This window comes from Magnolia sinica, chromosome 6, assembly GCF_029962835.1.
Source record: "Magnolia sinica isolate HGM2019 chromosome 6, MsV1, whole genome shotgun sequence".
In the NCBI taxonomy this organism is placed as follows: Eukaryota; Viridiplantae; Streptophyta; class Magnoliopsida; order Magnoliales; family Magnoliaceae; genus Magnolia; species Magnolia sinica.
This window is the reverse complement of record NC_080578.1, coordinates 26817941-26830050: the sequence shown is the minus strand read 5'-3', so window position 1 is coordinate 26830050 and position 12110 is coordinate 26817941. Positions and strand designations below refer to the sequence as shown.

Below are 12110 nucleotides of genomic sequence, written 5' to 3'. Positions count from 1 at the left end.
GGGTGCCCAGGTCGCTTAACAAACACAAACAAACACAAGAAAACCTAAACTACTTTAACCTAATCTAAGAAAGCAAGAAATGAATTGAGGGACCTCCATCACAATAGAAGGTTAGTTCTGGTAGATAGGATCTTTCAAAGGAATGGACATATCCTCTAAGTCAAATTTCTCAATAAATGGCTTAAGGCGGTGACTGTTCACTTTGAAAATGTTTCCATTCGTCAGATTCTTTATCTTAACAACCTCGTGAGGATAAATCATTAAAACTTTAAAGGGGTCGATCCAACGAGATCTCAATTTTCTAGGAAAAAGACGTAATCTCGAATTATAGAAAAAGACTTTCTGATGTGGTTCAAAAAAATTTTGAAGGATATTCTTATCATGGAACACCTTCATCATGTCATTGTATATTCAAGAATTCTCGTAGGCCCCATTTTGGATTTCTTCAAGTTCCTTTAATTGTAATTTACGCAATGAGCTAGCTTTGTTGAGATTAAAATTGAAATTCTTTATAACCAAATACCCATTATGTTCTAACTCCTCATGCAAGTCACAAGCTTTCCTATAGACAAGTCTATAAGGCGACATACCAATAAGAGTTTTATATGCCGTATGGTAAGCCCACAACACATCAGTTAGTCAAAGTGACCAATCCTTGCAATCCGGGTTTACCATTTTCTCCAAAATATATTTAATTTCCCTATTCGATATTTCAACTTGGCTGCTCATCTATGGGTGATAGGAGGTGCTCACTTTATGCTAAATACTATATTTCTTTATTAATGTTTCAAGTGACCTATTGCAAAAGTGAGATCCTCCATCACTAATTATGGGTTGAGGCATTTCGAACCTAGATAATATGTTTTGTTTTATAAACTTAATGATCATGCGATGGTCATTATTCCGGCATGGAATTGCCTCAACCCATTTGGAAACATAATTAATGGCAAAGAGAATATAAAGATTTTTAAAATATGGGGGAACAGTCCCATGAAATCAATGCCCCAACAATCAAATTCTTCAATGATTCAAATGGGATTCAGTGGAATCATATTTCGATGAGATATCCCACCCAATTTTTGACATCTCTCATAGCTTTACAAAAGTCCTTCGTTTCCTTGAACATAGTGGGCTAGTAAAAGTCATACTGTAGAACTTTCGTTGTGATTTTCTTAGTTAAAAAGTGGCCACCACATGAGTATAAGTGACAAAAGGAGATGACACTGTGTTGTTCATGATCAGGAATACATCTCCTTATGATTTGATTGGGACAATATTTGAAAAAGATAAGGATCATCCTAGAAGAACTTACATACCTCTATAAAGAATTTCTTCTTATCTTACGTAGTCTAATGAGTAGGAATTGTACCTGTTGCAAGATAATTAGCAATGTCAGCATACTAAGGTGATTGGGAGACTTTAAAGAGTTGTTTATTAGAGAACATGTCATTAATGGGTATCGTCTCCATGTAATCAGATAGAACAAGCCGTGAGAGATGGCCAACCATTACATTTTGTACTCCCATCTTGTGTTAGATTTCTAGATCAAACTCTTAAAGTAGAAGGATCAATCTTAGCAAACGAGGCTTAACATCCTTCCTAGAAAGAAGGTACTTCAGTACTGCGTAGTCGGTAAAAATGATTATCTTAGATCCGATCAAGTATGACCTAAACTTATCCAAGGCAAACATTACATTTAAGAGTTCATTTTCTATAGTGGAGTAGTTCATCTGAGTGGGGTTTAGAGTTCTACTCGCATAGTAGATGACATAGGGCTTCTTCTCTTTTCTTTGGCCTAATACTACCCCAATCGCATAATTGCTAACATCGCACATGATTTCAAAAGGTATACTCTAATCGGTTACTTGCATGATAGAGTGCTTGTCAACATGTCTTGAGCTTTGTGAAAGCTTTTTGACATTTTTCACTCCACTCGAAATGAGTTTTCTTTTGAAGAAGGTTGCACAAAGGATAAGAGATGAGACTAAAGTCCTTTATGAACCTTCGATAAAATCTAACATGTTCTATGAAGGATCGTACATCACATATGCTCTTGAGTGGTGGTAGCCGGTAGGTTAGTAATTAAGTTAATTTTAGCTTTATCCACTTCAATTCCATTGGACGATATAATGTGTCTAAGGACTATTCCCTTATAAACCATAAAGTGATATTTTTTCTAATTCAGCACAAGGCTCTTTTCTTCACATCTCTTCAGCACTAATTTTAAGTGCTCAAGACACTCATTAAAGGAACAACAAAAAATGGAGAAATCATCCATAAAGACCTCTAAAAATTACCTCACCATGTTAGAAAAAATTCTCAACATGCATCGCTAAAATGTGGTGGGGACATTACACAATCCGATGGCATTCTCCGATAGGAGAAATTGCCAAAGGGACAAGTAAATGCAGTCTTTTCCTAGTCCTCAAGGGCTCTTTATTTGATTATAGCTTAAATACTCGTCTAGGAAACAATAATAGGAATGACCTGCTAATCTTTTCAAAATCTGGTTAACAAAGGGCAAAGGAAAAGTGGTCCTTCCTTGTGACAATATTCAGCTTCCGGTAGTCAATGCACATTCTCCAACTAGTAGTGACTCTAATTGATATGAGTTCATTATCCATATTAGCTATGATGGCAATTGCAGACTTCTTGTGCACCACTTGAGTTGGACTCACCTATTGGCTATCGGATATAGGGTGTATAATACCCATATCTAACAACTTTAACACCTTAACTATAAGACCCATACCTCGATTAATTAATTGTATGCTTCAACTTTGGCATCAGCATGTTCTAGATAGACCAGATCGACGAGTTTCGATCGTGACCATATTTTAGTACTGCAATACCTTGAGACTTGTACCCTAGTGATCACGCAAGCGCTATAATTCCAACGTCACATGGCATGCCCCATTGAAACACTAAGATTAGAAGTTATAGTTTGGTGCAACCCAAGGTGGGCCACACAATGCATGAATGACACAAGCCCCACTTGCATAAATTCCTAGATTGTCTAATTAATCAACCCATCACCTCTCTCTCCCCATTAATCAAAGAATCCCATACCCTTGACCATGTTACCCATGCCTAGTAGCACACGTTGCTTGGTTTTGGGAATTCCACCGAGTGGATCCACTCATAGGTCCCATCATGATGTATATATCTCATCCATGTTGTCCATCTAATTCCCCATATCATTACAGGTATTAAGCCCAAAATTAAAGTCGATACATATCTCAGGTGGGCCACACCACAACGAACAGAGGGCTGAGAGCCCCCACGTCAGGCGCTACCCATGTGACGTGGGGGAGTGGGTTTCACGTCGGATCATTCTAGGCCTTGGGCCCTAAAATGAGACCGATCCAGATCTTAGGTGATCCACACTACAGGGATCCTTTGGAGGGTGGACCTCCTTGGATTTGGACCTCTTTGGATTTAAAATCTCTAGTTTTGGGCATCCCTTAGATTTGGAATCCCTGGCTTTAGACATCCCTTGGATTTTGAGTTCTCTTAGATTTATGATCCCTGGATTCGAAATTCCTTGGCTATGTTTGGCACCCTAGATTCAAAATCCCTATAATCCATAGGTAACTATTCATAATATATTTTCAAGGGTTTGAATTTAATTATTAAATCAACTTTAATCTCTACTTAGTGTGTGTATGTAATACCTTATGATTGTAATAAATCACTTGAAGTATATAATTTGCCTGGAAGTGATGAAATCCCAAGACTCGAATGGGCCAGAAGCACAGGATCACATCCTAGTGACTAACCAACGATTTGTAACCGACAATTTAAGTCGGTAATGTTCAGACGGTATAGATCATCCTATAAAAGTGTAATATCCCGAAATTTTCGATACCCGAGTATTTAAAGTTTTCAAGTGTTAGCATAAAATTTAACTTATTATGTACATGTGTATGATACCAATCTAACTATCTTAACCTTACATCTATTCTCCAACACGAATCCTATCGTTAGGAATAATCTTCATCCATAGATCAAGCAATCTGATTGTTGATTTTCAGATAGGATCATCACATACCCAAATATTCTCACTTTTCCATTATAACCAACCGCTCAGTCAAATATATGTGCACTAATAGATAGAGACATCTAACCGTCCGCCCTGATTCTAGACCACCCGATTGTAGTAAACTAGATACTTGATCCCCACATCCACTTGTACACACATCAAGTTGAGATTATGATCCATTCATCTTGTTAATCACCTGTGAATATGCTTAACCTACCATCAGAACTACAATCTGAGAAACTTAAACATGTGAACAAGACACTCAAATCTGACGATACACATGTTTTACCCTCTAATTACTCCAGAAAACCACCTTGTGTTCTTTCGTTTACAAAACTAATCATACATATACTTATATACACTGTTAGAGTACCAACCATCAAGTTTTCTATTTTTAACATGTCATCTAACCATCCATTATATTGTTTGATATATGTACATTCCCTTAATTAGTTTGGTGAATAATTCCTTATTCATAATGATTTAGATATAATTTATTTTATAAGAATTACTTAGAAATGTGCCTACAACTATATAGAATTATTAGATTTTTCAAAACTCTCATATCAGCAATAATTACGAAAATGCCATTAACCTAGACCCCTGAATTCTAGATCACATGGTTCCCACAATTCGTTTGATGTAAAATTTTATATCATGTCTATGTATCATAAATTAACCATATATGTCAAATTTTAGCCCTTAGATCATTGTAAAAGTGACCCAATTGACGAATCAACCTCTTAACCGTTGATTTTGGTGTCCATCAAGTGAAGAAGCCTCATGGATAGTCGTAGTAGGATATTTCCCTTCATATGAATGATTTGAATTGTCCATCATATGGACCAAGTATAAAATATAAAGACCCTACTTTGGTAAACTTTTCCTCAGGCGAGAAGTTATCTTGTCAAGGCTTAACAACTCCTTATAAATCTAGATCTTCCAATTTAATTAGTTACTTCCATTCATCGCAACTCAAATTTAGACCATACTCTCATCTCATATGACTATGAGGTTATACAAAATTTAGGCCCCGATCTATGATCCTACACCGTTGAAGGTTGAAGCTAGTTCATTCCTTTTGGTACAAAAGGTGAAATTGTAGATTGAGGCTTTTTCCACTATCGATCAACCACCAAATTTTTTCTAACCATTTGTCTATCCTAACTACACATTTATCCTAAAATTGGGCCCTGATCATTAAGTGTGAACCATTAATTGAGATCAAGTTCGTTTTGGTACGCGTTAGGAGAATTCTCAAAATAGGCCAATCTAAATTTTGGAGCACTAAGAAAATCATATACCCTGTCTTTACTCGACAATCCTGAGACAATAGATGAATTAGATTTAAATAAAGATTGTCAAAAAAAAAAGAAAAATTAGAGAAACTCAATCCAAGTGGGATGTGAAACAGACCCCTCTCACACGCCCACTCCTTTTAAAAAGGAGTGTGCATTCCCCTCTCCTCTCACATGCCCAAGCTCCCAACTCCCAAGGGGGGAGAGAGAGAGAGAGAGAGACAGACAGACAGATAGAGAAGGAGAATGAGAATGAGAAGTTTAGACGCCCTCTTCCTTCTCCTTATGTATGGTGTCTTCCTCTTACTCAAGTGATGTTGTAATTCATGTGGAAGCTTTTACGTAGAAGCTTTTCTACATGGATATCTACCTATGGTTTAGATCTAAGGCTAAGGTAAGAGATTCCTTTAAGCTTATATTAACTTGAGTTGGTTTGATTTATTATATTCCCTCACATACTTTAAATCCTCCCTGCAAATATTTAATTTATCACCATTAATTATTTATTCTTTGGGAATAATGGTTAAGGTGTGATGTTAATTATGCATGATCTTTCCGAATTTATATGAGGGATTCCTTTAAAGCTTACTTTGATTTAAGTTGATATGATCTTACCTTTTTACATGCTCTCATGCTACTATGATTCTCTCCCTACAATTGTTTAATTTAACACCAATAAATATTTACCATTTGGGATTATGGTATGATGTTAATTATGAGTGATCTTCATTATTTTATATGGGGCGATGGATACAAGCCTTGCCCTTGCCTTTACTAATTTTATTAAGTTAGCCCTTGCTACTCTCCTCTTTGTTGAGTTGGCCATTGTCACTCTCCTTTTTTTTTGAGTTAGCCATTGCTACTCTCCTCTTTGTTGAGTTGGTCATTGTCACTCTCCTCTTTATTGAGTTGGCCATTACTACTCTCCTCCTTATTTTATTAGCCTTGTATTATCTACTTTTATGGCCTGGGCATATGTCTTGGAATTTCAAAGCTCCCATGATTCAATTGATTTTCTCTTTGGTGCAAGTATTATGTTGGAAATCCCACTTCTAGTGATTAAATAAATATCGTGGTCGTAATGCGGTTCGAGTAGTGGTCCCTGGGCCGACACGTAATTTCATAAAATTTGGGTAATGGTGCACAAATTGATGTAAATAATTCGCAATGTGTGTTACATCACTTCTGAAATTAGATGTCACAAATAGTCGCTCCATGAACAAATTATGTCCTGTATTTCATCCAAGTCATGCATTGTATCATCTTAGAATAACTACGTAAATCCACATTAACATGGGACACGCCGGTGAATCTCCGTACAATGGGATGTGGAGTGAGCCAGAAAACTCTAAATCATTTTACACATTGAGGGGATCGCTAAGTGTGATGAAAAACATATACTTTGTTAGGCATGCATCTCATGTAGGTTGCTTGCGCATATTGCTATCCCTCATAGTTGTGGAGTACGGGATGTATCAGAACCCTTGCATTACTTTTATGAATCTCTTGAATCAATGATAATCTTAAAAGATAACCATCACTATGAGTAGGGCATTAACCTTCTCTAACCATACAGATGATGTAGGTGATGTATAAATTAAAGACCTAGAGGACCATTTCCCTATGAAAGATTATACTAAATGAATAAGAAAATAGTTTTATGATTTCATTTTATATTTTCACTGCAAACTCGATAATGTAATAAGCTTCCATTGAGATGGCATTTGATAATTTATTAAATTCTTTTACTCTAATGAAATAATGAAGACAATCAATCTTATTCTCATGAATGGTTACCTTTATTAATGTAACTGGATGTGATCTATATGAAAAAAAAGGGTGCAATTTTGAAGCATCCAATTCATTTAATGATTGACACCTAGTTTTCTCGGGCATGAGTATAAACTCTAGCTGTGAAAATTCAGGATGTTATGAAAAGTAATTATAGTGATGTCATTGATAATATGATTGTTTTGGGATATCATCAATGGGCCATGTGCCCAATAGATCAGTAGCATTATGGCATACATGTTGCACATGTAGGTGTCCATCTGGATCATTCCCAGTTGGCCACGCCTTGGTGTATGTGTTTTATCTATGTCATACATCCTGTTAATAGAATTTTTTTATAGACATGCTACATGAAGAGAATATGTTAGTCTAATGTAGGCTACACCACATAAACCTCTATATTTATAGTGAGGCCTGTCGTTTGGGTCTCTCTCTCTCAGTATATGATATGCCAATTAAGGCTGATTATCACATGATTGTGTACTTGGCCTGATAGGACATACTGATAACATGCTTAGTGTAATGGATATCATGCCCAGTTATATGCCCAAATACATCATTCATATGCCTGTTGTGGATAATGATTGTTTATAGTATATGCATGTCATTCAACTTGAAACACTTAGGGGACTCTATATGAGATGGGATCACTCTACATGATTGCGTGGTATGCATAGGTTTGTTGCATGACTTGGATAGTATGACTCATGCATTTCGTATCATGTATGTCATAATTACTTTTATGCCCTAACAACAATGGAGTTGGGGCCTTCACATGCATACCATGGATGGTCGCATTGCATATCGAAAATATGTGTTATAAAAGTAATTGTGACATACCATGGATGGTATGCATGTTGAGGTCATGCATACCATCCATGGCATACATGGCATTGCATACCATGCCTCAACGTTAGAGCATCCTACTGGTATCATAAGATTTAAGGGCATTATGGATGTCCTTTAGTGAAAGTCCCTAAATCTTATGATATAAGTAGGATGCTCTAACGTCGAGACCAAGTGGATAACATGAGCGCCCGAATGCCAAATACCAATAGGCTACGACCCCCCTCCCCCCCCCCCTCCGGTGTAAGGGGTTGTAAGAGAGGTTGAGTCTTTCACTATCAATGAGCCTAGTGGGCATTGACATACCACTGACGAGGCGAATAATGAAATCTTTTCCACTCACTTGGTCATGCACACGATGGGTGGCGAGGTTGAGTCTTTCACTATCAATGAGCCTAGTGGGCATTGACATACCACTGACGAGGCGAATAATGAAATCTTTTCCACTCACTTGGTCATGCACACGATGGGTGGCAACTAGTGTTAGAGCATACTAGACCCTGGTGATGTCTCCAGTTACGAACTGTTCCGATATGTGGACTGGTTGAGGATTGGCATGTTTGCATTGCATCTCTAACATATGACACTCAGCCATGTAGGCCTTACATTGCATACCCTTGGTATGGATAACAAAATCATGACTTGGCAGCTTGGCCCTCTATCATTTTTCGCTTACTCTAATATATGTATTATTGTTATATGCATTGTACATGCACACATGCACTCTACTGAGCTTTGTAGGAGGCTTATACACGTTTGTTTCCGCTTCAGGTGATGCTATTGTGTATTAGTAGCATTGAGCTCAGAGCATGAGCCTGATATTTTGAATTTTAGTTATATTTTGTATTTTCATTTCAATATTGTACTCAAAGATTATTTAATGGACATGTGATGATGATGTTTTTTATGATTTTATAAACTTATGGTTATTCCTTTACAAAAAAAAAAATTATCATGAAATCCTCCTTGTATGATCCCAGGATCGGGACCTAGTGTATGGGAGCTAGGAGCCGAGAATAGGATACTACGAAGGTTGTCGACATCGAATTCGGTGGCCAGAAATATAGTGAGCTCGGTTCCCGAGTTTATGGAATGACATCAACCTTAACCACTTTTTTCATATATGGATTTAGATTATGTTATGGTTGTCTAAATGTTTTTGTATTATCTTTGAAGTGGATGTAGTGAGTAAAAATTAGATGGTCAATTCCCTTGAGGTCTATAATAGTCCATCTAAGGGCTCCCTTATGTTCTTTGAGAGTACAAGTCAACATACTAGTCAACTTATTTTTATATTCCGACTTTAATGGCTCTTTCAGGCCAGGACTGTCAGTAACGATTCCCCCAGCAAAAGAAAAGATATAACTTGTTATTTAAATGAACAGTCGTCTCTTATTTCATTAAGTCCCCTGTCAGAACATGTCAGCACTCACTACAATTTTCATAATTTTAATCCTATCTTGATTACATCTCACTCCCTCACTGCTTATGTCTCATGTTGACCCAAATAAGCATATTTAAGATCAACAAGCAAATGTTTTAGGTCAAGCTTTAGTGCCTTGACACTAGATGGTAGGTTTTGAGTTGGTTAAGGGTAAGCATTCAAATTCAGGTATTCACCGGTTAGTTTCAAGTGCCGGCATCGCATTAAGTAATGCATCCATCTCTAGGATCATATCATCATTTAAATCGGTAGAGTGGGCCAAGCACGCCTCTAGAGTGTTAGAGTGCAAAGTCAAAAGAGACTTATCTTCCATGAATAAATCGATCAAGTTAATTTTGTAGACATCATCACCATCCTCTTGTTACTTGCACATATTGAACACATTTAGCTTAAGTGTCATATTTCTAAAGGACAGCTTCATAATCGCATTCCTACAATTAATTAAGTGTTTGATGTGGCTAAGAATGAGTGACCAAGGATAATAGGAATTTGAGTGCTAGCATCAACAACTAGATGCGTGTCCAAAATAATAAAGTCCATTGGATAATAGAATTTATCGACTTGGACAAACACATCCTCTATCATCCCTCTTTTTATAAGAATCGAGCGATCAACTAATTAGAGTATGGTCTTGGTGGGTTTTAATTCACTTAGGCCAAGTTGTTTGTAAAGTGGGTGGAGAATAAAATTCATATTTGCCCACAAATCTAGTAAACCATGCTCAATCCGATGGTTCCCAGTCACACATGAGATGGTTGGGCTATCGGGATCCTTGTATTTTTGGGACATCCTGTTTGGTGATGGAACTCACTTTTTCTATTGAGAATATATATTTATGAACATTGTGTCGTTTCTTGGCCATATAAAAGTCCTTAAGAAATTTGGCATATGACAGGATTTGTTTTACGGCATCCAACAAAGGAATGTTAATTTTCACTTATTTAAGAACCTCTAAGATATCCTAAGTGTTGGGTAGAGGTTTGGGTAGATCAGTTGTTGTGGGAATGGACCCACCTACTTATACTCTTTTTTAAGTTCTTTCGCATGTGGGGTGTTGCTAGTCTCATCTTCACCTTTAGATTCTTCCAAGAACTTAGGCTTCTCAGCCCTTATCAGAATGCTTTTATCAATCATTTTTCCATTTTTAAGAGTAGTGATAGACTTGGATTGCTCCACATGTTGAGTCGAAGAACTAGGGTCACTAATTTTACATTGAGGTTTTGGGTTAAGTAGAGGTTGGGCTAGAAGAGTCCCCTTCTCCCTAATAATTGATTGTGACTCTAATCTTGGAATGGTGGATGCAAATATCCCTAATGATGTTTTTAATGTGTTGGAATGTTTGCATGGTATTTTGCCTAAATTGCTCATATTCGTTCATGAACTTCTACAACAGGTCCTCTTGGGTTATCTTAGGCATTAAAAATGGGATAAGGATCAAAGGTAGAGAGGCCCTTAAGGATTTTTATCAGCATTAGTCATTGGTCCCTTCCTCTAACTAAGATTCGAGTAGTTCTACCAACTAGAATTGTACATGTTTGAGATTGGATCATTGAAGGTCCTTTGGTAATTGTTCATGGCATTGGATTGCTCATGTAACAACTCTTGGAACGCAGAAATTGTAGGGCATTCCTACGTTAAGTGTATGTTACTTGTGTAAATACCACAAACAGATTCAATGGTCTCCTCGGGTTTAACTGTTCCCACCTTCTTCAAAATCATGGCCTTTTCTTGTGAGGTTGGCCACCCTAGCATTGACATCATCTTCTTCACTTGAGACGTAAATTTCCCCCTTTCCTTGGACTCAGTCAACTTTGGATGGGTCGACTTGGTTGAGGTATCTTAGGATTGCACGTTTTCAGGTAACATGTCAAAATAATCCCACGCGTCATCAGGATCCTTATTCTTGAATTCTCATTACACATCATCTCTACGAATTGGCGCATGGGTAAAGTCAGTCCATCATAGAAAAAGCTTATGACCCACCAAATTTCGTTGCAATGATGTGGGCAAGTACTTAGAAGATCCTTAAACCTCTCCCAACATTGTAAGAAGGTTTCTTCCTCTTTCTGTGAGAAGTTCATGATGGCCCTTCTAAGAGTGTTGGTCTTATGAACTAGGAAGAACTTTTAAGAAACTCCTAGGTCATCTCAATCCATCTCCCAATCGATCTCGGCCTCAGGGAGTGAAGCCATGACTTGTCCTTTTCCTTTAATGAAAAAGGGAACAATTTTAGCCTTAGAGTATTAACTGGCACATTGTTAAAGTGTAATATTACTATGATCTCAACAAACTCCTTGAGATGCAAATATGGACTCTAAGAATTTAGTCCATGGAATTTCAAAAATAGTTTGATCACTCCCTGTGTAAAATCCACGTTTCCTGTATTATGTGGAAAAATCATGTAAGAAGGGGTGCTCCTCTTGGCTGGTTGTAAATAATCATGTAAGGTTCTAACTAATGGACTATCATATACATCATTCTCATCTTGTTGTTCATCAGCATGCTGATGTGGTTGATTCTCAGCCATGTTCTCAATCAATTCAAAAGATCTCAGGTGTTTTCTAACATGGCAATGGATGGATAGTCCTTCAACTATTCCTCCTTCACTTAAGAAATGGAGAGTGTTACCACGAACCCACTTAGGCATGAACCACTCAAAGCCTAATTCTAAACTTAAACCTACTTCTAC

The 12110-nt window shown here is 37.2% G+C and overlaps 1 non-coding gene across 1 annotated transcript; it reads left to right on the top strand.

The window, feature by feature from the left end:
• Window positions 1-11413: 11413 nt before the first annotated feature.
• On the top strand, window positions 11414-11520 carry LOC131250375 (small nucleolar RNA R71). The gene has a single exon (XR_009173301.1). It is a non-coding gene; the product is annotated as a small nucleolar RNA R71 (small nucleolar RNA).
• The last annotated feature ends 590 nt before the right edge of the window (window positions 11521-12110 follow it).